The sequence below is a fragment of the Tursiops truncatus genome, chromosome 8 (assembly GCF_011762595.2).
Source record: "Tursiops truncatus isolate mTurTru1 chromosome 8, mTurTru1.mat.Y, whole genome shotgun sequence".
Taxonomy (NCBI): Eukaryota; Metazoa; Chordata; class Mammalia; order Artiodactyla; family Delphinidae; genus Tursiops; species Tursiops truncatus.
In genome coordinates, this window is record NC_047041.1 from 57,485,633 (window position 1) to 57,508,732 (window position 23,100).

Here is a 23,100-nt window from a genome sequence, read left to right on the forward strand (position 1 = left end):
GGTGAAAAAGAGAAAGATGTATAGTTTTAGTCTGAAGTCCAGAATGGCTATTGAATAAAAAGAGTGAGTATAATTTTTTAGAGTTTATGTAACTGACTTTAATAGTTGCTTTTGTAGTTGTGCTATATAATTGAATCATGGTGTTACAGCTTTGGGTGGCATAGACTAATGGAGAGAGACCCATTTAAAATGGTTGTGTTTAAAACTATTTGCATCAGATGGGCCCTGTCTCATCACTTTTTTTTTTTTTCTATTTTTGAAAAAAAAATTGTGGTAAAATATACTGTCTCTTCACTTTTTGCAGCAACTTCCTGACTGGTCTCCCTGCTTCTGTCTCACCTCCCCCAAATCATCCTCCATACTGCTGCTCTGTGAGTTTTAATGTAGCTTTCACTCCTCTTTCCTGCTTTAAAACTTTCGGAGGTTTCCCATAGCTTTGAGGATAAAATTCAAACTCCTGAGTTTAGCTTGCAGATCTTTTTCATGATTCGGCCTCTGCTTGCCTCATTAGCCTCAAATTGTCTTTCTCATGTTGTTCCAGCCAACCTGAACTACTTGACATTTACTGTCAAGTCAAATTCCTATACCTTCATCAATGACGTTGTCTCTATTTGTGACACCCTCTCGCCCTTTCTTTATCTCCCAACCTTTTAATTTCCTTTCAAAATGCAGCTTGGGTTCATTTCTAAGCAGCCTCCCTTGTGGTTCCCCCACCCTTTGCCACATCACACCACTGGATTCTGAGCCTGTCCTTTGTTTTCTTCATAGTTTCTGGTATTTCCCCTTATCATAGAGCACTTCGCGCTTTGTATTATTCCAATTTAAATTTCTATCTGCCTAAACTAGAACTTATTTATTTCTCTTTCTTTAGCCCCTAGCCCTTATAGATGTTCAGAAAATGTGCCAAATGACTATTTTTTCATATAAAGAGCATACTTTATATTTTTTATATAGAGAGGATATATTAATTTGTGTGCCCAAAAGTGTGATAAATTTTGAACAGTGTCTGTTTTTATTTCTGCCGAGTTGTAAGATTGTTCCAGTATTTGAAAGAAATTCCTTTTAGAATCAACTGCAGTTTAATTACATGCCAAACTTGAAACAAGAAATAAGCTTCTTCTTTATCAAGTCTTACATTAAATAGTGGAGCCTTGGTTTGGGGAGAGGGACTGAACAAAGGCTTTCTCATTACCTCTAGCTATCGTGGTTCCTACCTCTTTCCACAAGTTGGGATGATGGTGGGTAATTATACTGATTCTAGCCTATAAAGAACATTGAACTTATGGAGCAGAGACTCTGGTGGGCTGTGATAATACGAAAGGTGGGACAAGCTCTCTGTTACCCAGTGTCATTCCTAAGAGACATTTACTGGGAGTTTAGTAAGTGCTAGGTGCTGCGATAGAGAAATGAATTAGGCATAGCTCCTGCCAAACTGCCCGCTAGACTGTGTTCCTCAGAAAACATACACAATCTAGACACAGCCCTGTCCAATTGAACTTTCTGCAGTGATGGAAATATTCTATATCTGGGTTATCCAGTGTGGTAGTCACCAGCCATATGTGGCTGTTGAGTGCTTGAAATATAGCTAGTGAGGCTGAGGAACTGAATTTTAAATTTTATTTAGTTTTAGTTAACATAAATTTGAATTTAAGAAGGTATGTGTGGCTAATGTATGGGAAAGCAAACATCCAGAAGGGCAAATTGGTAGGTAGACAGACATGTAAGTAAGGAAGTATAATTAAGTGTATGTAATAGGTGCTATGATAGAAATATATCTAGGGTTCAGTCAGATAATATCTGGGGTAAAGTGGAACCCAAAGGAAGAAGTAGATTAGTCAATTCTGGCAGTGGGGAGAGGGATTTAAGAAAAGTTTCATACCTTTGTGAGTCTTAAAAGATGAATGGGTATACCTGATTGTCACATGCTAGCTTAAACAGTTACCACTGTCTTAGAGCATTCAGAGGTTACTAGTTTTCCAAGAATCAAGACATAGTAAAACATAGTTACTCTTGAAACGTCGCTGTACACAGTGTAATCTTATCTTTGATTCAAAAAGAAATTTGGAGATAGGAACTTGTAAAAGTTTGGAGATAGATCATTATTTTTTTTGATCATTATTATTAGAGCACTTATTGTATAAAATTGATGAGAAAGCTGGTAAATTGGTAATCCCTTTATTATATAATAATATAATAACTTATATTAGTTGGCACTTGCACTTTAAAATGGAAAAAAATGTTCAATTTTTGCATGAACAAACAGCATTTACTAGAGATAGGCTAGTTTTCTAGCCACTGGCAATAGAGTAACACAGGTATGTTCTTGCTATTATGAGAGTTACTGGTTGGAGGAGCACACCATACATACCCTTGTATTTTTTTTAATTAATTAATTTTTTTTTGTCTGTGTAGGATCTTAGCTGCGGCACATGGATCTTCATTGAGGCACGTGGGATCTTTTGTTGTGGTGCACAGGCATCTCTCTAGTCGTGGCGTGTGGGTTTTCTCTCTCTAGTTGTGACACACGGGCTCCAGGGCACATGAGCTCTGTAGTTGTGGTGCGTGGGTTCCAGAGTGTAGTTTGTGGCATGTGGGCTCTGTATTTGAGGCACACGAGCTCAGTAGTTGTGGCGCACGGGCTTAATTGCCCTATGGCATGTGGGATCTTAGTTCCCTGACCAGGGATTGAACCCGCGTCCCCTGCATTGTAAGGTGGATTCTTTACCACTGGACCACCAGGGAAATCCCCATACCCTTGTATTGATCTATGTGTGGATATATGCCCTCTATGTAAAGATAACAACATGGTATTGTTGAATATGGGATGAGAGCTATGGATAGTACTGCCTTAAGTCAGGAAAGGAGATGAACACTATGGTCTGGGTCAATTATAACAGATTTTGTATAAATGGATGGGACCTGAGTTGTTTCATGAAAGGTGAATTGAACTTAGGTAAACCAAATTTTGGTGGTGATGAGTCTCATGGGAACTGCAGCAACAAATGTGCTGAAGCAGGTTTTCAGGGCATACTTAAGGGGCAGAGGGCTTCATGTTTGGCAGGTGCTCAGAGTTCTTGAAAAGGTGTATCTGGAAAGAAAGGCAAGAGCCAGTTTACAGAAGGACCTTACATGCCAATTAAGGTGTATAGAGTTTATTCTGAAGGTAGTGGGGAGCTGCTGATAGGTTTTATTAGGGATTTGCTGTCATTTTTTTTTCCAGAAGCAGTTGTGGGTTATCTAGAACTCTTGGAGAGATGGCCTGCAGATGCACCATACTTTTGTGTGTGTGGGTATTTATGAGGAATTATGGATTGCATCATGGTGCTTATAGGAACCCTCCTTGTGTAGTACTAGTACACTGAAAAAGATGGATAAGCTCTTTTAATCTGACTTTATTCATTTATGCAATTATTTATATATTCAAATATGAGTGCTTCTCTGTGCCAGGTTCTGTGCCTGGGGATCTAGATGTAAGTTATAATTTCTGCCCTTAAAGAGCTCATAATCACGTTTTCGTCTGGCGTGAGTTTTTGTTTGATAAATCAGAGGCACCTGACCCATCCTGAGGACTAAGGGTGAGGGCCCCAGTGGGTGGTGCTGACCATCCATTTTAGATATTCCTTAGTTCCCACCACATGGCGGTGACTCCTTTTCCTCCCCAGTAGATGCTTATTTCTCCTCTCACTTTGCCAGCCAGAGAATTCTTGCTTCCCCTGCAGCCTGCTGCCTGGCTAGAACACTGTGGCTTTTCCTATTTCTGTCACTTTATGTTAATTAAGCTAATTGTGGCTTAAAAAAATTTTCCACCTGCGTATGTGTCTGTTTGTCTAAGGGAGAATAGAGGAGAGGAAGTAGTCTCTATGCAAGTTTCTGAGCAAAAAGAGCTCTGCTGCAAGCATCCCAGCTGCTAGGTGAGCCAGAAGTGCTCCCAAGATATCCCAGGATTATGAACGTCCTTGTGAGGACCAAGACAAAACCAGTTAATAAGATAGCTAAGAAAAACAAAGTGTAAACTTTAAAAAATTGCCATTTGTTTGGAATAAGCCAACAAACCACACATTTCAAGCGTGAAGGAAAAAAGCTAACATTTATTGAGGAGCAGCCCCTGATCTAAGTGCTTTGCATATAATTCCTACATCAACTCTTCTTTTTTTTTAAACAATTTTATTGATTTATTGATTGATTGGCTGCGTTAGGTCTTTGTTGCAATGCGCGGACTTTTCATTGTGGTGGTTTCTCATTGCGGAGCATGGGCTCTAGAGTGCGCAGGCTTCAGTAGATGCGGCGCGTGGGCTCAGTAGTTGTGGCTCGTGGGCTCTAGAGTGCAGGCTCGGTAGTTGTGGCTCATGGGCTTAGTTGCTCCGCGGCATGTGGGATCTTCCCAGACCAGGGCTTGAACCCGTGTCCCCTGCATTGGCAGGCGGATTCTTAACCACTGTGCCACCAGGGAAGCCTCCCTACATCAACTCTTGACGATGGGCGATATTTCTTGCTGATGAGGAAATTAAAGTTTAGAGAGGTGAAATAGAAGGTCAGAGTTTGAATCCTGGCTCCTTTACTTCTTTCCCTTTGCTTTTTAGCTGTGAGATCTTTGCAAGTTACTTAACTGCCTGATTCTCATTTTACTTGGTGGTTAAAAAATAAATAAATAAATAAAAGGAAGGGTGGCAGCCAATAATACTTAAGTCAAAGGATTCTTTTGTAGGATTAAATGAAAAACCTCCTGTGAAAAAATCTAATTCAGAAACATAGTAGGTGCTCAGTTAAGTTTGGTTGAATGTGAACTTTTTGACACTTTGTTTAATCAGTGATTCCTTTTAAGGAACAGATTAAAATTCCTAGAAGGACTAAGATGTTTTTACAAAGAAACATGGAGAATTAAATGCAGTCTAGGGTTAAATAAATACAGCTAACAGGTATATTTATTATTTGGTGTATTATGTTTATTTGATAGAAGCAACAGGAGAGAAAGGAATTTATGTGCTGAGGAGGCTTCACTGACCTTCCTTGAATAATAAGGTCTGATTATGCAGAAAGTTAGAAAGTTAGTTCCACGTACCCTCTCTTCCATCATCAAGCTCCTCCTTAGGTCCCCGTTCATGCTGTTGGCACTTTAGTTTGGCTTATTGTGGTGCTTTTTATTTTTCTTTTTTAAAGTTTCTGCTTTTCAGATAAATACGCACTGACACATAAGTCATAAACTATGAGGTATGAGGGAATAAAGAACTTAAGTAGAAACGAGGGATATTTGCTTAGTGTTGGGCATGGAGTTAAGTTATAGCATCCATTTGTGGGATGGGGATACAGAGTGTGATGTTTGTTCTGCAGAGCCTTGGGCTAAAGGGGACAGTCCTTTGCCCAGAGCAAATATGAAAACTACTCAAAAGTACAAAGTGCCACAAGTAGGATGGTGGCACTTTGAATCTGACAGTATTGGAGGGCAGTATTGAAATTGGGATGCTGGAGTCTCGGGCAGAGGGGGTCTTAGTAGATTGTGTGTGTGTGTGTTTCCTGCCTGTGATGATCTAGAACTGTCATTATTTTGCTTTTTCTTTTATGGGCTGCATTGGGGCATGGTTCCGAAGGGAGTGACTGTGGAGCCAGCTACATTTAATTATGTACTTTTTTTACAAGAATGCTCTTGATGTTTCCACAATGCTTTTAATCTGCTATATTGGTTGTATAGTATGTCTGCTTCTAACGTGGTTCTGTTCAGTTGAAATCTTAGGTCGTCAGGACTAGCCTGAGTAGTTATCTTTGTCAACTTCTATCTGCAATCTTTAATATAGTATTTTACGCTGTGGTATAGTGGTTAAGGGCCTGGGCTATAGAGTCAGACTGCCTGAGTTTGAATTCAGTCTGAGTTAACTAGCTATGTGATCTTGAGCAAGTGGGTTGGCCTTACTAGGCTCAGCCTTCTCATTTGTGAAAGAGAGGTCTAATAGTTGGGGTTATGGTCAGGGTTAAGTGAAATAATGTGCTCGCTCATAGTAAACACTCATAAACATTAGCTATTATTATAATTTTACTTGAAGTAACATTACCACATATGCCTAGCTTATTTATTTATTCATAAATAAATAAATTGTGGTTCATAAAATTTACCGTTTTTTAAACTATACAGTTCAGTGATATTAAGCACATTAATATTCTTGTGCAACCTTCCCACCATCCATCTCCAGAACGCTCTTCATCTTGCAAAAGTAAAACTCTACACCCATTGAACAACCACCCCCCATTGTCCCCTCCCCCAACTCCTGGCAACCACCATTCTACTTCCTGTCCCTGTGATTTTGACTACTCGAAGTACCTCATATAAGTGGAAGCATACAGTATTTTTCTTTTGTGACTGGCTTATTTCACTTAGCATAATGTCCTCAAGGTTCATCCATGTTGTAGCATATGACAGAATTTCCTTCCTTTTTAAGGCTGAATAATTGTATATATCCACCAGATTTTGCTTATCCCTTCACTGTTAATGGATACTTAGGTTGCTTACACATTTTAGCTATTGTGAATAATGCTGCTATGAACACAGGTGTACAAACATCTCTTTGAGACCCTGCTTTTAGTTTTTTTGAGTATATACCCAGAAATGAAACTGCTAGATCATATGGTTATTCTTTGTTTAATTTTTTGAGGAAACGTTATAGTGTTTTCCACAGCAGCAATACCATTTTACATTTCCACCAATGGTGCACAAGGATTCCAATTTCTCCACATCCTCACCAACACTTGTTATTTTCTTTTTTTTTTTTGGTAATAGCCATCCTAATGAGTGTGAGGTGGTATCTCATTGTGGTTTTGATTTGTGTTTCTTTAATGATTAGTGATATTGAGCATCATTTCAGTGCTTATTGAGCATTTATATATCTTCTTTGGAGAAATGTCTGTTCAGGTCCTTTGCCCATTTTTGAATCAGGTTTTTGTTGTTGTTATTGTGAGTTTTAGGAGTTATCTATATATTCTGGATATTAATCCTTTATCAATATATGATTTGCAAATATTTTCTTCCATTCTATGGGTTGCCTTTTTACTCTGTTGATAATGTCTTTTGATGCACAACAGTTTACTTTTTAATATGTATGCAGGTTTTCTTAAATTTTACTTTTATTTTTTATAAATTTATTTATTTTTGGCTGTGTAGGGTCTTTGTTGCTGCGTGCGGGCTTTCTCTAGTTGCGGCGAGTGGGGGCTACTCTTCGTTGTGCTGCGTGTGCTTCTCATTGCAGTGGCTTCTCTTGTTGCAGAGCATGGGCTATAGGTGTGCGAACTTCAGTAATTGTGGCAGCCGGGCTCAGTAGTTGTGGCTCACAGGCTCTAGAGCGCAGGCTCAGTAGTTGATGGCGCACGGGCTTAGTTGTTCCGCGGCACGTGGGATCTTCCCGGACCAGGGTTTGAACCCTGTCCCCTGCATTGGCAGGCAGATTCTTAATCCCTGCGCCACCAGGGAAGCCCCTTAAATTTTACTTTTAAGTTAACAGTAGAGTTGACCTTTCTGTGTCAGAATTTAATAACGCTTAGATTTGTGTAATCACTACCACAGTCAAGGTACAGAATAGTTCCATCACCCCAAAAAACTTCCTTTTCACAGCCTAGCTTTTTAATAAGTGCTTTTGGTGGTATCATTAAGATGTCTTGTTTCAGGAATTACCAAGGTCAGTTACAAACCCGTCTGAAGTGTGTATGGTTCTTGATTGGTTTACTGGGGAATGCTGTGAACTTTTTTTGTCTTTCTCTCTTTCTTTTTTTCCCCCACATAGGTGACCTTGGGAATCAGATCCAGCCAACTCTATTTTCATGTAGCATAGCACTGCTGACCCAGTAGTTAAACGCAGGGATATTGGATTTTGTGTTAGACGGTTTTGATCATCATTCTGTTAATCTGTGATTATAAATCTGTGTTCTTATGACCTCTTAGTTCTTAGTACTTACTTTTATGAGTAAGTGCTACAGCTAGGTCTTAATTATGCTTACTAGCAAGAAGTTGAGGATGAGCGGTGAGAAAGAGCCCTAGATTTGGAGATAGTGAATGCAGGACCAACTCCTGGCTCTGATAATTTACTATAGGTCTGAAATCATTTATTTATTTGGCTGCACCATGCGGCATGAGGGATCTTAGTTCCCCGACCAGGGATTGAACCTGTGCCCCCTGCATTGGGAGCATGGAGTCTTCACCACTGGACCATCAGGGAAGTCCCTAAATCATTTAACTTTTATGAGCTATGGATTTCTTACCTGCAAAATGGACGAGTTGATAACTCCTGTCTCACAGCCTTTTTGGTTGTATTGAGTAAAATAAAGTGAGAGTTATCTAGCCTTCAATAAATGTTAACTTTTCTTTTTCCTTAAAAATTTTTTTTTATTTACTGTTTTACAAAAACTATTTTAATTTTTAGAAATTCCATATATTTGGCAACAACAGCCAAGGCCAGTCTCATCTGTGCTTGGCTTTTATAAGCTCTTATTTTATCTCCTAATGCCAAGGACTTGTTCAAAGTCTGTCTGAAGATGAGCTCTGGTGAGCAATTTGATAGCTGCTGCTGTGAGATGAAAATCCTACCCTGAATAAATGTTAATTTGAATGGGAATGGTAAGAATGTTGATAAATGGAACCTGAAATAAACACCAGATTATATTTTTAAAGTTTTTTTTACTTTATTGAGCTATAATCCATGTACCATACAATTTGCCCATTTAAAGTGTACAGTTAAGTGCTTTTTTATTCACAGAATTGTGCAGCCATTGTCACAGTCAATTTTAGATCATTTTCATTACCCGCAAAAGAAACATGTACCCTTTAGCAGCCACCCATACTTCTCCCATCTCCACCAGCCCTAGGCAACCAGTAATCTATCTTCTTTTTTTAAATAATAAATCTTTCTTCCTTCCTTCCTTCCTTCCTTCCTTCCTTCCTTCCTTCCTTCCTTCCTTCCTTCCGTCCATCTTTGTTGCTGCGCGCAGGCTCTCTCTAGTTGCGGCGAGTGCGGGCTGTTCTTCATTGTGGTGTGTGGGCTTCTCATTGTGGTGGCTTCTCTTGTGGAGCACGGGCTCTGGGCACACGGGCTTCAGCAGTTGTGTCACGTGGGCTCAGTAGTTGTGGCTTGCGGGATTTAGAGCGCAGGCTCAGTAGATGTGGCGCACGGGCCGAGTTGCTCTGCGGCATGTGGGATCTTCCTGGACCAGGGTTCAAACCTGTGTCCCCTGCGTTGGCAGGGGGATTCTTAACCACTGTGCCACCAGGGAAGTCCACTAATCTATCTTCTACAGTAGGTTTGCCTATTCTGGATATTTCATATAAAAGTTATCATATAGTAGTTGGCTTTTTATGACCAGACTTCTTTCATTTAGTATAATGTTTTCAAGGTTCATCCATGTTGTAGCATGTATCAATACTTCATTCCTTTTTACTGCAAAATATTCCATTGTATGGATATACCACATTTATTTATCTATTCATCAGTTGATAGACATTTGGGTAGTTTCTGCTTTTTAGCTATTATGAATAATGCTGCTGTGAACATTTGTATATGAAGTTTTTGTGTGGATATTTGTTACATGTTTTCATTTCCCTTAGGTAGAATAAATGAATTCTAGGAGTGAAATTGCTGGATCACAGGGTAATTTTATGTTTAACCCTTTGAGGAACTTCAGACTGTTTTGTGAAGTGGCTGCACCATTTTATTCCCCCCAGCAGTGTATGAGGGTTCCGGTTTCTCCACATCCTCTCCACCACTTGTCTTTTTTATTTTGGTCATCCTAGTGAATGTGAATTGAATTGTATTTCACTGTGATTTGGTTTGTATTTCCTTGATGGCTAATGATGCTGAGTATCTTTTCATGTGTTTATTATCCATCTTATTACTATTTTTATGTATCTCTCTATGTTTTACTACCTAGCTAGGTAATATCCTTCTTTAATAAAATGGTGCTCTGTACCTAAAGGTGCTTATTAATACTTACTGATTTGTTAGCTGATTATAAGAGGATCCCAGAAGAAGAAAAATATGGCTTCATTTTACCATTCTCTCCTTTTTAAATTACTTCTACATTATCACTAGTTGAATTGAAAGTTCTCAGAGAGGATATCCAGAATGGAGAGATTTCCATTTGAAAATAATATTTAGTCTGTTTAGGGGAAGACTAGATTGAGGACATAAGATATTAATTACAAAATAACTAATGGCTAAATTGATTGCTGGTATGGATTATAGAGCACATACAATCTTGGCACTGGGGATATAGCAGTGAATAAATTAAAGTCCCTGATTTCAATGGCACTCTAGTGGGCAGAGATATGAAAAATTAGGCAATGTATGGGGAAAGGGAGTTATTGAAAAGGAGTCTGTTTTACTTTTATTATTTTATTTTATTTTTGGCTGTGCCGCACAGCTTGCAGGATCTTAGTTCCCCAACCAGGATTGAACCTGGGCCTCTGGCAATAAGAGTGCCAAGTCCTAACCACTGAACTGCCGGGAATTCCCAGGAGGGGTCTCTTTTAGGTATAATTGGTTGACCTAGGCCTTTTTGGTGAGGTGAAATTTGAGAAGAGATGTTATGAAATAAAGGAACACGTCATATTAATAGTTTGAGGGAAGAATGCTTTAGGCAGAGAGAACTGTAAGCATTAAATCCCTGAGGTGGGGTTGTGCTCAGTTTATCAATGAACAACAAGGAGGGAAAGAATGTTCCTGCTGTTCACATTAAGGAGTCCAATGCTTGCATATTCTTGGTCTTTGCTTTTGGCCACTTCAGAGTGGTTCCCAAACAACATGAATGTTGGTGTTAAAATTTAATTTTACTGCAGTGTGGCTGAAGTGTAATGAGCAAAGAGGACGGTGGTCGTGGGTAAGATCAGATAGGTAGAGTGGATCCAGATTACATGGTGTCTTGTAGCCCATGGTAATAGCCTTTATTTTATTCTGGTTGAGATGAGAAACCATTGCAGGATTTCGAGCAGAGTAGAGTGACATGCTCTAATTGAATTTAAAAGGATCATTTTGGCTTCTGAGGAGAGAGGGATAGGGGATGGGTAGGGCAAGGGCAGAAGCAGGGGAATCAGATAGGAAGCTGTAACAAGAGTTAGGGAATGAGATAAAGGAAGCTTGAGACAGTGTGGTAGCAGTAGAGGTGGTAAGAAATTGTTGGAATCAGGATATGTTTTGAAAGTAGAGCTGACAGAATTTGCTGATAGATTGAGGATTATGAGATTAAGAAAATAGTCAATGGAAGGTTTTTGACTTGAGTGACTATAAGATTGGAGTTGCTGTTTTCAGAGATGGGAAAGACTGGCAGGTGCAGGTTTGTAGAGGGGGGTCAAGTGTTTGATTTTAGACATATTACATTTCAGATGGCTGTAAGACAACCAAAAGGAGATGTTGGGTAGGCAGTTGGATATACAAGTCTGGAATTCAGAGAAGTCCAGGTCAGAAATGGAAATCATTAGTATATGTAAAGTCATGGAGTAGATGTGATCACCCAAGAAATGTGTATAGATAGAGCAGAGAAGAGATCTGACGTTTGAGCTCTGGACACACTGACCTAGGTGGTGGTGGGGCGGGGGTAGGGTTGAGAAGATCAAAGGATCAGCCAGTGAAGTACAAGAAGAATCAAGAGAAAGTGGAGTACCAGAGGTCTACTAGTTTGGGGGGTAATGGTAGGTGTCCCAGCTTGGTTGCCTGGAGACCTAGAGTCTAATTATTTTTCGGTTCTAAATAACTGTGGGACATTGGACAGTTCACTTACCTTTTTGGGCCTTAGAGTGATCTCTGAAGTGAAAGCCTTGACTAGATTGTCTCTAAACTTTTTCTCATTGTCATAATTTCTCATCATATATTTATATAACACATTATAGTTTGCATAAAACATTTTCATATGTTTATTGGATTTAATCATCGTAATAGATCTATGGGCCTTATTTTTTTATACCCACTTTACAGATAAAATTAAACAAGTTTAGAGACTTGTCCAAAGTCACACAGTCATAGTCAGTTAGAAACTTGAACCCACATCTGCCTGATTGCAAAGCCAGTGCTCCTTATGCTATGTAACAAGTACTTTTTTTTTTTTTTTTTTTTTTTGCGGTATGCGGGCCTCTCACTGTTGTGGCCTCTCCCGTTGCGGAGCACAGGCTCCAGATGCGCAGGCCCAGCGGCCATGGCTCACAGGCCCAGCCGCTCTGCGCCATGTGGGATCTTCCCGGACCGGGGCACGAACCCGTGTCCCCTGCATCAGCAGGCGGACTCTCAACCACTGCGCCACCAGGGAAGCCCTATAACAAGTACTTTTTTACACTAATATTCTAGAGCTCTGTGATTTTGATCACAGAATTCATTCATTGATTCACTGAATATTTGTTGAGCACCTGCAATGTACTAGTCACTGTTCTAAGCACAGGGGATACAGTTGTGACCAAGAAAAAGTCCTTGTCCTCAAAAATCTTTCATTCTAGGGGCTTTCCTGGTGGCGCAGTGGTTGAGAGTCCGCCTGCCGATGCAGGGGACACGGGTTCGTGCCCCGGTCCGGGAAGATCCCACATGCCGCGCAGTGGCTAGGCCCGTGAGCCATGGCCGCTGAGCCTGCACGTCCGGAGCCTGTGCTCCGCAACGGGAGAGGCCACAACAGTGAGAGGCCTGCGTACCGCAAAAAAAAAACCTTTCATTCTAGTGGGAGAGACTGACAGTAAACAAACAAATAAACTAATAAATAATACAATTTTAGTGTCATAATAAAAAAATAAAGCAAAGTAAGGGAACAGTATATGTTGGGGTGGATGATCAAGAAAAGCTTCTCTGAAGAGATGGCGTTTGAGCAGAGCCCTGAATGATCTAGAGTAGAAAACGTTGAGAAGATGTGAAGGTAGAGGAAATAGCAAGCAGAAAGGTCCAGAGGGAGGAATCTGCTAGCTGTGTTTGAGGAACCGCAAGAAGGCCATTATTGGTTGGACAGGAGGTTGACAAACAATGCATAGAGCTTTGGAATCATTTAGCCCTGGGGGGTCATTTCTGACTCCTGTCACTTAATTTGCTGTGTGACTGGGCAGAGTACCTGACTTTTCTGAGTTTTAATTTCCTTATATACAAAATGGAGATAAAAGAAAGGCTGTCTTGAGAATTAAAAGACAATATATGTACAACACCTAGAATGTTGCCTGGCACATTACTTTATTAAATATATGTTAACTGCACATCTACTATTATCAGCTATGTCATTAGACACTCATTCCACTATCATCTGGTAAATTCAGTTCGTTTTTCTCTGTTTTTTCAAGTTATTTTACTCTGTTTTTTCAAGTTGTTCTAGTCAGCAGATCTTAAAGTTCTATTTTTGTGCCTGGGCTCTGCTAGGCATTCTCCCTGAACTCACCTTTGTATTGAAAAATCAAGGAAGAAAGTGTTGGACTGAAAAGAAAATGATTTAGAAGTTGATGAGTAGGTACAAAAGTAAGGGCTTGGGATTCTGGTAATTGCAGCCTCTGATATATTCATTTATTATGGAAAGAAACTACCTGTGCATTTCTGTCATCTTTCCTCATCACTGAATGCTAGCTCTACTCCGGCACTTCCCAGCCAGGCTTCCTGCTGACCCAAACCTGCTTGCCTTAGGAAAATCAGATAGGAGCCAAGTCCTCCATCCTTATAAGACCATCTGTTTTCAGAGCCACAGCTGCTATCCTTACAATTGCAACCCAACACAACTGGAATGATTTATTCATCTCCAGGTAACATTTGTGCACCAGCCTTCCAGCAAACTATAGTATCAGCTTTACACTTAATGAAGCATCCAGCACAGGTGGGGAGCTGTACCGTAAAGGATGCTTCTGGCTTATGAATGGCTGATGGACAGGTAGAGGTAAGCTGTTAATCCTGAACGTGTGGCCAGGGAGAGTAGAGTAAATACTGGGCAATAAGGGAGCATTTCTTGTCCAGTAAAGAGTCTCGATTGTATACAATATTCCTGGAATTTCAAGATAATATAACTCATCTTTAAGTTAAATGTTGTACCGCTGTTGAGTTAGGTGAGAAAATTAAAATCCAGAAAGGGGAAGAAAGAGACTTCATTTAAGCTGCATACCAGTTTGGCACAGTTAAGTCTAGAACTCAGGTATTCCATTTCCCAGCCCACTGTTTACCTCCACATGTTTCATTGTGCAGTGAAAAACTTTAAAGCAAATATGAGATGGCATTATTATTTTTTTGCTCAGTTTATAACTTTCTGATACTGTGAACAAATCACAACTTTTGTCCCTTAATAACTAAATGACCGAGTTGCTAATTTTTTTGAACCTCTCTTCTTATATATAAAATGAGGATAATTAACACTTGTTCTGAATTATTTTATGGATTAAGCAAGGTAAAGTATACAAAAGCTGTTTAGGTTATTTTTATTAATCAGCAGATACTAAACAAATGCTAATTTGTCTTTTTCAGTTCACTTGAGCAGACACTGGTTAAACGTCTACTTTGTGCCAGCTCAGTTTCTAGACTCTTTACTTACATTATCTTTTTCTTTTTTTTTTAAAATAAATTTATTTATTTATTTATGTTTGGCTGCGTGGGGTCTTTGCTGAGCGCAGGCTTTCTCTAGCTGCGGCAAGCAGGGGCTACTCTTCGTTGCAGTGCACGCACGGGCTTCTCATTGCTGTGGCTTCTCTTGTTGCGGAGAACAGGCTGTAGGCGTGTGGGCTTCAGTAGGCGTGCGGGCTTCAGTAGTTGTGGCACGGGGCTCAGTAGCTGTGGCTTGAGGGCTCTAGAGTACAGTTGTGGCGCATGGGCCTAGTTGCTGTGTGGCATGTGTGATCCTCCTGGACCAGGGCTTGAACCCTTGTCCCCTGCCTTGGCAGGCAGATTCTTAACCACTGCTCCACCAGGGAAGTCCCACATTATCTTATTTAACCTTTAGGTTCCTTTCTTTCTCCCCTTATTATATTTAGGATCTAATTGATACAATAGTACTCTTTTTCCATAACAAAATACTTCTATAGTGAAATCTCCGTAACTGAGCACAGTTGTTGCAAACAAGTGATTCTTGCTTTAGAAAAATCTATAGTGTTAGTATGAACCTGTGATGATATCTGTGGACCAGTGCAGGTAGAGCTAGTCTATGAGCCTTGGCTTCTGCCCTTCCTACAAGGTGCTTTGGGGACCCTGTGTTTAGAGGGCAAGTCATAACTATGACAGCACTCTTTGTCACCTCAGAGAAAGTTTCTGCTTCGGAATGCTTGGTTTTAGTGAATTGCTTCCTTTTCCACCTTAGGTTTTAGGCTCTTTGACAAGCCATCTTCTTCTCAAATCCAATTTCCCTTTACCACCAAGGGCTTGTAGACAGTAGTTCAGATGGAGAACAAAAGCTTTCTCCAGTTCCTGGTGGTTCTGTAACAGTGGGAAGGCCTCAGGGAGAGGTTGCATCTGCTTAATGGAATTCATTTGTGATGTGTGCCTGACTAGGCTGTATTTTACCAGGCACTCTGCTGGGGCTGGCTGAGGAGACGAGATTTAGAAATGGAGATCTGTCAACACGAGTTTTGGCTATTTCTGTACTTGCCAGTATCAGCTAGGGCTCCAAAGAGCTTGTTGGAATCGATGTTGCTGCTGCTGCTTATTTTCTTTTTCCTTTTCCTTTTCCTCTTCTCGTCTTTTCTTCTTTCTTTTCTGTCTTTTTGCTACCTGTGTCTATTGTCCAAGTTTTCCATTTGCGCCTGGTTCTTCTGTTTGGTTGTTTTTCTAGGTTGTTGATCTGTTCAGTGAGTGGCTCAGTATAATGCAATTCAACGACTAAGTGGAGATTTAGTAATGACTAAAGTAAGGTATAGGGAAACCTAGTGTGAGGTGTAGTAGAAAAGCATTGGTAAACCCATAGACATGTGGCTTCAAATCTCAGCTTTGCCTTATACCTGCTCTGTGATCTTGGGTAAATCATTTGTTCTCTTTGAGACATAGTTTCTTCATCTCTAAAAATGGGAATATAAGTATCTGCTTTGTTCAAAGTTGTGGTGAGGATTAAATGAGAGATTAAATGAGAGAAATGAGGAAAGAATCAAGCATTAAGTTAGTGCTTGTTAAATATTCCTTTCCATCTTTCCTCCCATCTCCTTGAGGGAGTGTACATGGGAAAATCAGACATGTATACAAATGAGTGTGTATGAGTGTGTGTGTGTTCTCATGTATCTATGTGTTAGTTTAATATAGCTCTGAGAAATGGCAGAAAATTGCCCTAGTCATTGGGAATTGGGAGGTGAGGGCTTGGGAATTGGGAGGTGAGGGCTTGGGGTTGATGCATATCTTCCTTAAAACCAGGCTGAGAGACATACTCTGATACAAGGTAACATAACACAATCTTTGTGCCTTTAAAGAAGACCTTAGGGGAGAAAAAGAAAGAACCTGGTGGTGGAGGCCTTGGGATGCTACATTCCTCAGGGGCATCATTAGAGTGTCTCTGGTAGCTCCTGGTCTCTTAGAGGTAGAATAATCTGCTTCACAGTAAGCTGAGCGTTTGTAAGCATGAGAGTTGCCTTTTAGGAACAGTTAGTACATAGCTTGGAAGGTTGTAGCCACCAACCTTCCCTTTCCCACCCCCAAAATCTGTTATATCATCATCAGAATGATCTTTTCCTAGATTCAAATCTAATCATCTTAATTTGCTGTTAAAACTCTTCATTGGCTCCAAGCTGCCTTCAGGTTAGAGTCTAAATTCCTTGTATAACATACAAGGTCTTCCTTGATCTGATTTCTGCTCATCTCCTACTGCTCTTGCCTGTGCTCTAGTGACACTGCATTATTTGCAGCTTCTTAACCTCTCCATCCTCATGTATGTTGTGGCCCATGATAGTCTTTCTGCTGTGCTGTACTCTTTCCTGTTCCTCTGTTTTACTTGACAATCTCTACTCTTTCTTTAAAACTCTTCTCAACTACTGTGTTTTCTGTGAAGTCTTCCCTGACTTCTGAAGGTGAGGTGCCATGGGATGAGAGACTTCCCTTCTCTAGGTTCATCTAGAATTTTGTACATACAGATGTCTAACTACATGTAGCATCAGTGATTAGTAGGCACAGTGATGTCTCTTAATGCTTTCATGACCCATTGGTTTCTTTATTTTAGTGCCTTCATTGGGACACTCAGTCCATCCTTATGTAGATCTATACACAACAAATATCTTTAGAATTAGAAAAATAAATGCAGATACAATATAGCTCCTTGCCAGACTTAGCAAACTCTATTTTACTATATGCCTCTTATCCCTGATGCAGTGAATAGCCATCAGTAAAATGAACCATTAAGTTTGGAGGAACTATTTATTATCAGGTTGATGGCATAAGTCCATCTGATCTGATTTTTTTTTTTTTTTTGGCCATGCTGCGCGGCTTGCAGGATCTTAGTTCCCTGACCAGGGATCAAACCCGGGCCCCCTGCAGTAGAAGTGCAGAGTCCTAACCACTGGACCGCCAGGGAATTCCCTGATCTGATTTTTTTTTTAAATAGACTATTGTATATTTTATTTTATTTTTCTTGATTGCTCCACCTTTTTATTTTATTTTTATTTTTTTAACATCTTTATTGGAGTATAATTGCTGTACAATGGTGTGTTAGTTTCTGCTTTATAACAAAGTGAATGAGCTGTACATATACATATATCCCCATATCTCCTCCCTCTTGCATCTCCCTCCCACCCTCCCTATCCCACCTCTCTAGGTGGTCACAAAGCCCCGAGCTGATCTCCCTGTGCTATGTGGCTGCTTCCCACTAGCTATCGATTTTACATTTGGTAGTATATATAAGTCCATGCCACTCTCTCACTTCATCCCAGCTTACCCTTCTCCCTCCCTGTGTCCTCAAGTCCATTCTTTATGTCTGCATCTTTGTTCCTGTCCTGCCCCTAGGTTCTTCAGAACCTTTTTTTTTTTTTTTTAAGATTCCGTATATATGTGTTAGCATACGGTATTTATTTTTCTCTTTCTGACTTACTTCACTCTGTATGACAGTCTCTAGGTCCATCTACCTCACTACAAATAACTCAATTTCATTTCTTTTTATGGCTGAGTAATATTCCATTGTATATATGTGCCACTTCTTCTTTATGCATTCATCTGTCGATGGACACTTAGGTTGCTTCCATGTCCTGGCTATTGTAAATAGACCTGCAGTGAACATTGTGGTACGTGACTCTTTTTGAATTATGGTTTTCTCAGGGTATATGCCTAGTAGTGGGATTGCTGGGTCATATGGTAGTTCTATTTTTAGTTTTTTAAGGAACCTCCGTACTATTCTCCATAGTGGCTGTATCAATTTACATTCCTGCCAACAATGCAAGAGGGTTCCCTTTTCTCCATACCCTCTCCAGCATTTATTGTTTGTAGATTTTTTGATGATGGCCATTCTGACTGGTGTGAGGTGTTACCTCATTGTAGTTTTGATTTGCATTTCTCTAATGATTGATGATGTTGAACATTCTTTCATGTGTTTGTTGGCAATCTGTATATCTTCTTTGGAGAAATGTCTATTTAGGTCTTCTGCCCATTTTTGGATTGGGTTGTTTGTTTTTTTGATATTGAGCTGTATGAACTGCTTGTAAATTTTGGAGATTAATCCTTTGTCAGTTGCTTCATTTGCAAATATTTTCTCCCATTTGTGGGTTGTCTTTTCATCTTGTTTATGGTTTCCTTTGCTGTGGAAAAGCTTTTAAGTTTCATTAGGTCCCATTTGTTTATTTTTGCTTTTGTTTCCATTTCTCTAGGAGTTGGGTCAAAAAGGATCTTGCTGTGATTTATGTCATAGAGTGTTCTGCCTATGTTTTCCTCTAAGAGTTTTATAGTGTCTGGCCTTACATTTAGGTCTTTAATCCATTTTGAGTTTATTTTTGTGTATGGTGTTAGGGAGTGTTCTGATTTTGTTCTTTTACATGTATGTCCAGTTTTCCCAGCATGACTTATTGAAGAGGCTATCTTTTCTCCATTGTATATTATTGCTTCCGTTATCAAAAATAAGGTGACCATATGTGCGTGGGTTTATCTCTGGGCTTTCTCTCCTGTTCCATTCCTGATCTGATTTTTTAATCATTGGTAAACTTTGGCCAAGATAAGCATAATTGTTATGCTTTCTTTCAAATAACTTTTTACTTGCATCCTCAAATTTCTTCTGATATAAATAGGATCTGAATTCTGCTTTTCATGCTGGAGTTTTCCCCAGATGTCTGGTAATCCTTGATTGTTTGTATTTTAAAATGGGATACTAAAAAGCTGATTGGAAATCTTAAATACTTGGGTGGAGCTTACTGATTATGGACCTCAACTATAATGGTGATCTGCCTGGGCTATTTGTGGGGCAACTGCAATGTCAGTATCTTTAGATCTTTTTACTAGGGCTGGTCAGATTCTCTTGAAGGATCTTCTAGTCTCCTTCCTAGAGGTTATAGGCCTGGCTGCCAGTGGTCTGGAAGCTGGGGGGTGGGGGGTGCTGCAGGGGAAGGCTGTAGGGAGGCCCTCAATATTCAGTTTGCTTAACACTATTATTTTCAGTATAGTAACGCTGCCTTCAACTGTGGTGCTCCCACATTATGAGTTTATTAGATACGTTTTTTTTTTTTTTTTTTTTTTTTTTTTTTTGCGGTACGTGGCCTCTCACTGTTGTGGCCTCTCCCGTTGCAGAGCACAGGCTCCGGACGCACAGGCTCAGCGGCCATGGCTCACGGGCCCAGCTTCTCTGCGGCATGTGGGATCTTCCCGGACCGGGGCACAAACCTGTGTCCCCTGCATCAGCAGGCAGACTCTCAACCACTGCGCCACCAGGGAAGCCCTATTAGATATGTTTTTAAAGGAAGAGTGAGGCCCCAGGGACTCTACTGGTAGTCAAGTGTGAAGAATTAGAGGCAGTTATTTTGGTTTTGAAGATGCTTTTTTTTAACTTACTTCCTAGTTCTCTGTGTGTTCCAGAAAGACAAGGTAATTCCTAAGATGAGAATTCAGTGCAATAAGGAATAGTCCTCATTTGATCCTTATGGTAGCCCAGTGGGACAGGTAATATTTTTCCTATTTCCCCCCCAGGGAAATTGAAGCTCACTGAGATTAAATGACTTGTCCAAGGTCACTTGGCAAAATAAAGAGTGGCAGAGCTGGGACTCATTCTCTTCCTTTGACTCCAAATCCTACTCTCCGATTGCAGTGCATGATACTTCCTCCCTCAATATGAATGGGCTGCCAAAAGAGAAAATATGCCAGCCACATGGGTATTAGCAGTAGTTTGAACTGTTAGTAAACAGCCAAGTCCTCTTCCCTGGGAAGATTTCAGCTGATTAGAGTTCTCAGTCTATTTTTCCAATTTATGTAAAGGAGGAGGATAAAGAACTGTTGTGTTCGGACTTGCAACAAACTTTAATTCCTTTAGTGGAAGCACTAAAGATACACAGTTGCATTGCCAGTTTGGCACAAGGAAATACTTAAGCTCTCAAGTAGAAAGAACTGAGTTTCTAGTACAGCTTAAATGTTCTGGACTCCAGGAGGGATTCGTCATGAATCTGGGAACGTTAAGGCTCTAAGATACATTCATTCTTGGGCTTGAAGGTTGAGTTTGTCTACACAATTCAGTAGAATAATTCTGTATACCTTTTTGAGCTCCTGCTTACTAGGAACAATAATAGACACTGGGAAATATCTTGCTTAGGAATCTCATGGTCCAGTTGGGAAGGGACACACAAACAAATAATTACATTATTTGTAAGAAATTAAGTGTAAGAAAGTACTGTAATTGAGAGATATACAACAAGTGCTGAATAGGGAATGATTCATTCTGCCCAGATCAAGGGTACAGGGAATGACTGGAGAAAACTTTACAGTGAAGATGATGATTGATTTGTGCTTTACAAGAAGGGTCAGATCTTTAGATAGATAGGAAATGAAGGGCATTGTAGGCAGAGGGAACAGTATGTGCAAAATCCCAGAAAGAAGAAAGAGCTTGTTGTTTTGAGGGAAGCAGTGGGCAGCTTGATTCAGCTAGAACTAGAGAGTAAGGTAAACCAGGCCTCTTCTCTGGTCTAGGGCTCCAGGGTCCCTTCCTATCATGCTGTGCCAGCATCTGCTCACCATAGGCATATCCTTCCTAATATGCAAGTGTTCTCCAAAGCAGCCTGCATCTCCTCTCTATTCTTGCTTGCCTTTCTTCAGAGCTAATTTAGTATAATTACCTCTCTTCTCCAAACCTTTGTTGCCCTTTGAAAGCCAATGCAATTCCCTCCTAAGTTAATAACGACAAGTGTTCATCCATAATTTGTTTCTGTGTCGCTTCCTATTCTAGAAGGATTTTCCATTAGTGATGTTTCTGATTATGCCCAGGGTGGAGGTTTATTGTTTGGTTACTTGCATTTCTTGAGCCTTTGTTATAGATTTATTTTCAAGTTAACCTTCTGTTCAGCTCAGGAATCCTTCAGCTTAGAGAGTAAAGTGTGGTAAAATGAGACCACCTAGGAAGCATCTCTTACTAGCCTCGAAGAGCTAGTAATTTCTTTTTGTCTTGGTGTTTGTCACCCCTCCCTAGAACTTTCTCTTTTTTTAGTGTCTGTATTCTCATCTAGATAGTGGACCATCTGAGAGCAGGGATTTATTATAGTTCATCTCTTGTGTTTTCAACAGCCAACATAGAGCCTGGACACAGAAGAAGTGTTTGATACATGTTTATTATTTATTGAGAGGATATAGGAGTTCTAGTTTCAGTTCTACAAGTGTGTGACGTTGAGCAGATTACTTTCAATCTTTGAAACTGCAGTTTTCTTATCTGTAAAATACAGAGACTGGACTCTGTGGGCAGTATCATAGCATTTATTCCTACTTATAGCAGTCAGGGTCCGGTTGAAGTGATAGAAGTCACACGATTAATTTGAAACAGGTACAGAGAGAGAAACTGATGCTGGGCTTCCCTGGTGGCACAGTGGTTAAGAATCTGCCTGCCAATGCAAGGGACATGGGTTCAAGCCCTGACCCAGGAAGATCCCACATGCCGTGGAGCAACTAAGCCCATGCATCACAACTACTGAGCTTTAGCTCTAGAGCTCGCAAGCCACAACTCCTGAGCCCACGTGCCACAACTACTGAAACCTGCATGCCTTGAGCCCATGCTCCGCAACAAGAGAAGCCACGACAATGAGAAGCCCACGCAACACTATGAAGAGTAGCCCCCGCTCACCACAACTAGAGAAAGCCTGCGCACAGCAACGAAGACCCAACACAGCCAAAAATAAATAAATAAATTAATTAAAAAAATAAAAGAAACTGATGCTGAGGGATTTGACCAAAGTTATACAGCTGGTAAGTGGCAAAGCTAGTCCAGGCTTGACTGTTTTAAAATTTGAACAGGGTGGTATTCTCTCTCTTTTCCCCAGCTTATGAGGGCAAGCACAGAGTTTTTCTTAGCTGATGGCAATAGAAACCTGTGGAACTGATTTCTGTTTCTGGCTGTTTGGGGCTGAGCAAGTAACAACAGAATGAAATAGCAGCACTTGCAAGGCTGCAATCATAGTGTTTGCTAGTAATTGGCCTTTTGAATAAGCCAGTTTGAGCCTGTGCTTCAGACACCTGATTTGTGAAGCAGTTGCTATCTGGCAACAGGGTATTCTTCTTCTTCCCCTTTTTATTTATTTTTTTTAATCCCACACTAGCAACTCACAAAAGAGTTCTGATGCATTCCTTGCAACATTAAGCTTCTTTTCTCTTGCTCTTCCAGGTTTCTTCCCTTTTCTGGGGCCTGAAACTAGATAGACTGCTTAATTATTATTAGGAAGCAAAATTTATGAGGCTGGTAGTGTTTCTTGCTTCTGGGCCAGCACACACAAAGCCTTTAAGTAAGTTATTTAGGGTTGAGTGTCAGTTGTTCCTTTCTCAGGTCATCAGCCAGGCAGAGTTGGGGACCCTGATGCCTGTCTCATTGCTTCAAGGGTCAGAATATTGCAGATGGCCTGGGAGAGATACTCTTACAGGAAAAGCTTTCCATTAAAAGCACTGGAAGAGGCTGGTGATGTCAGGATTTGCTAATCAAATTATTCATCTGGTTATTTTGTGATTATCCATTGGGATGCCCACTGCGATTGGCTAATGTGGGAGTATGATTTCATCATGACAGTGA

The 23,100-nt window shown here is 40.3% G+C and overlaps 1 protein-coding gene and 1 non-coding gene across 4 annotated transcripts in view; one reads left to right on the forward strand and one right to left on the reverse strand.

Annotated features, from left to right (window-relative positions):
- FAM168A (family with sequence similarity 168 member A) overlaps window positions 1-23,100 on the forward strand; it is a 198,691-nt gene that overhangs the window by 48,413 nt on the left and 127,178 nt on the right. The gene's annotated exons all lie outside the window — the stretch shown is intronic.
- Window positions 17,373-17,445, reverse strand: TRNAR-UCU (transfer RNA arginine (anticodon UCU)). Its single transcript has one exon. It is a non-coding gene; the product is annotated as a tRNA-Arg (tRNA).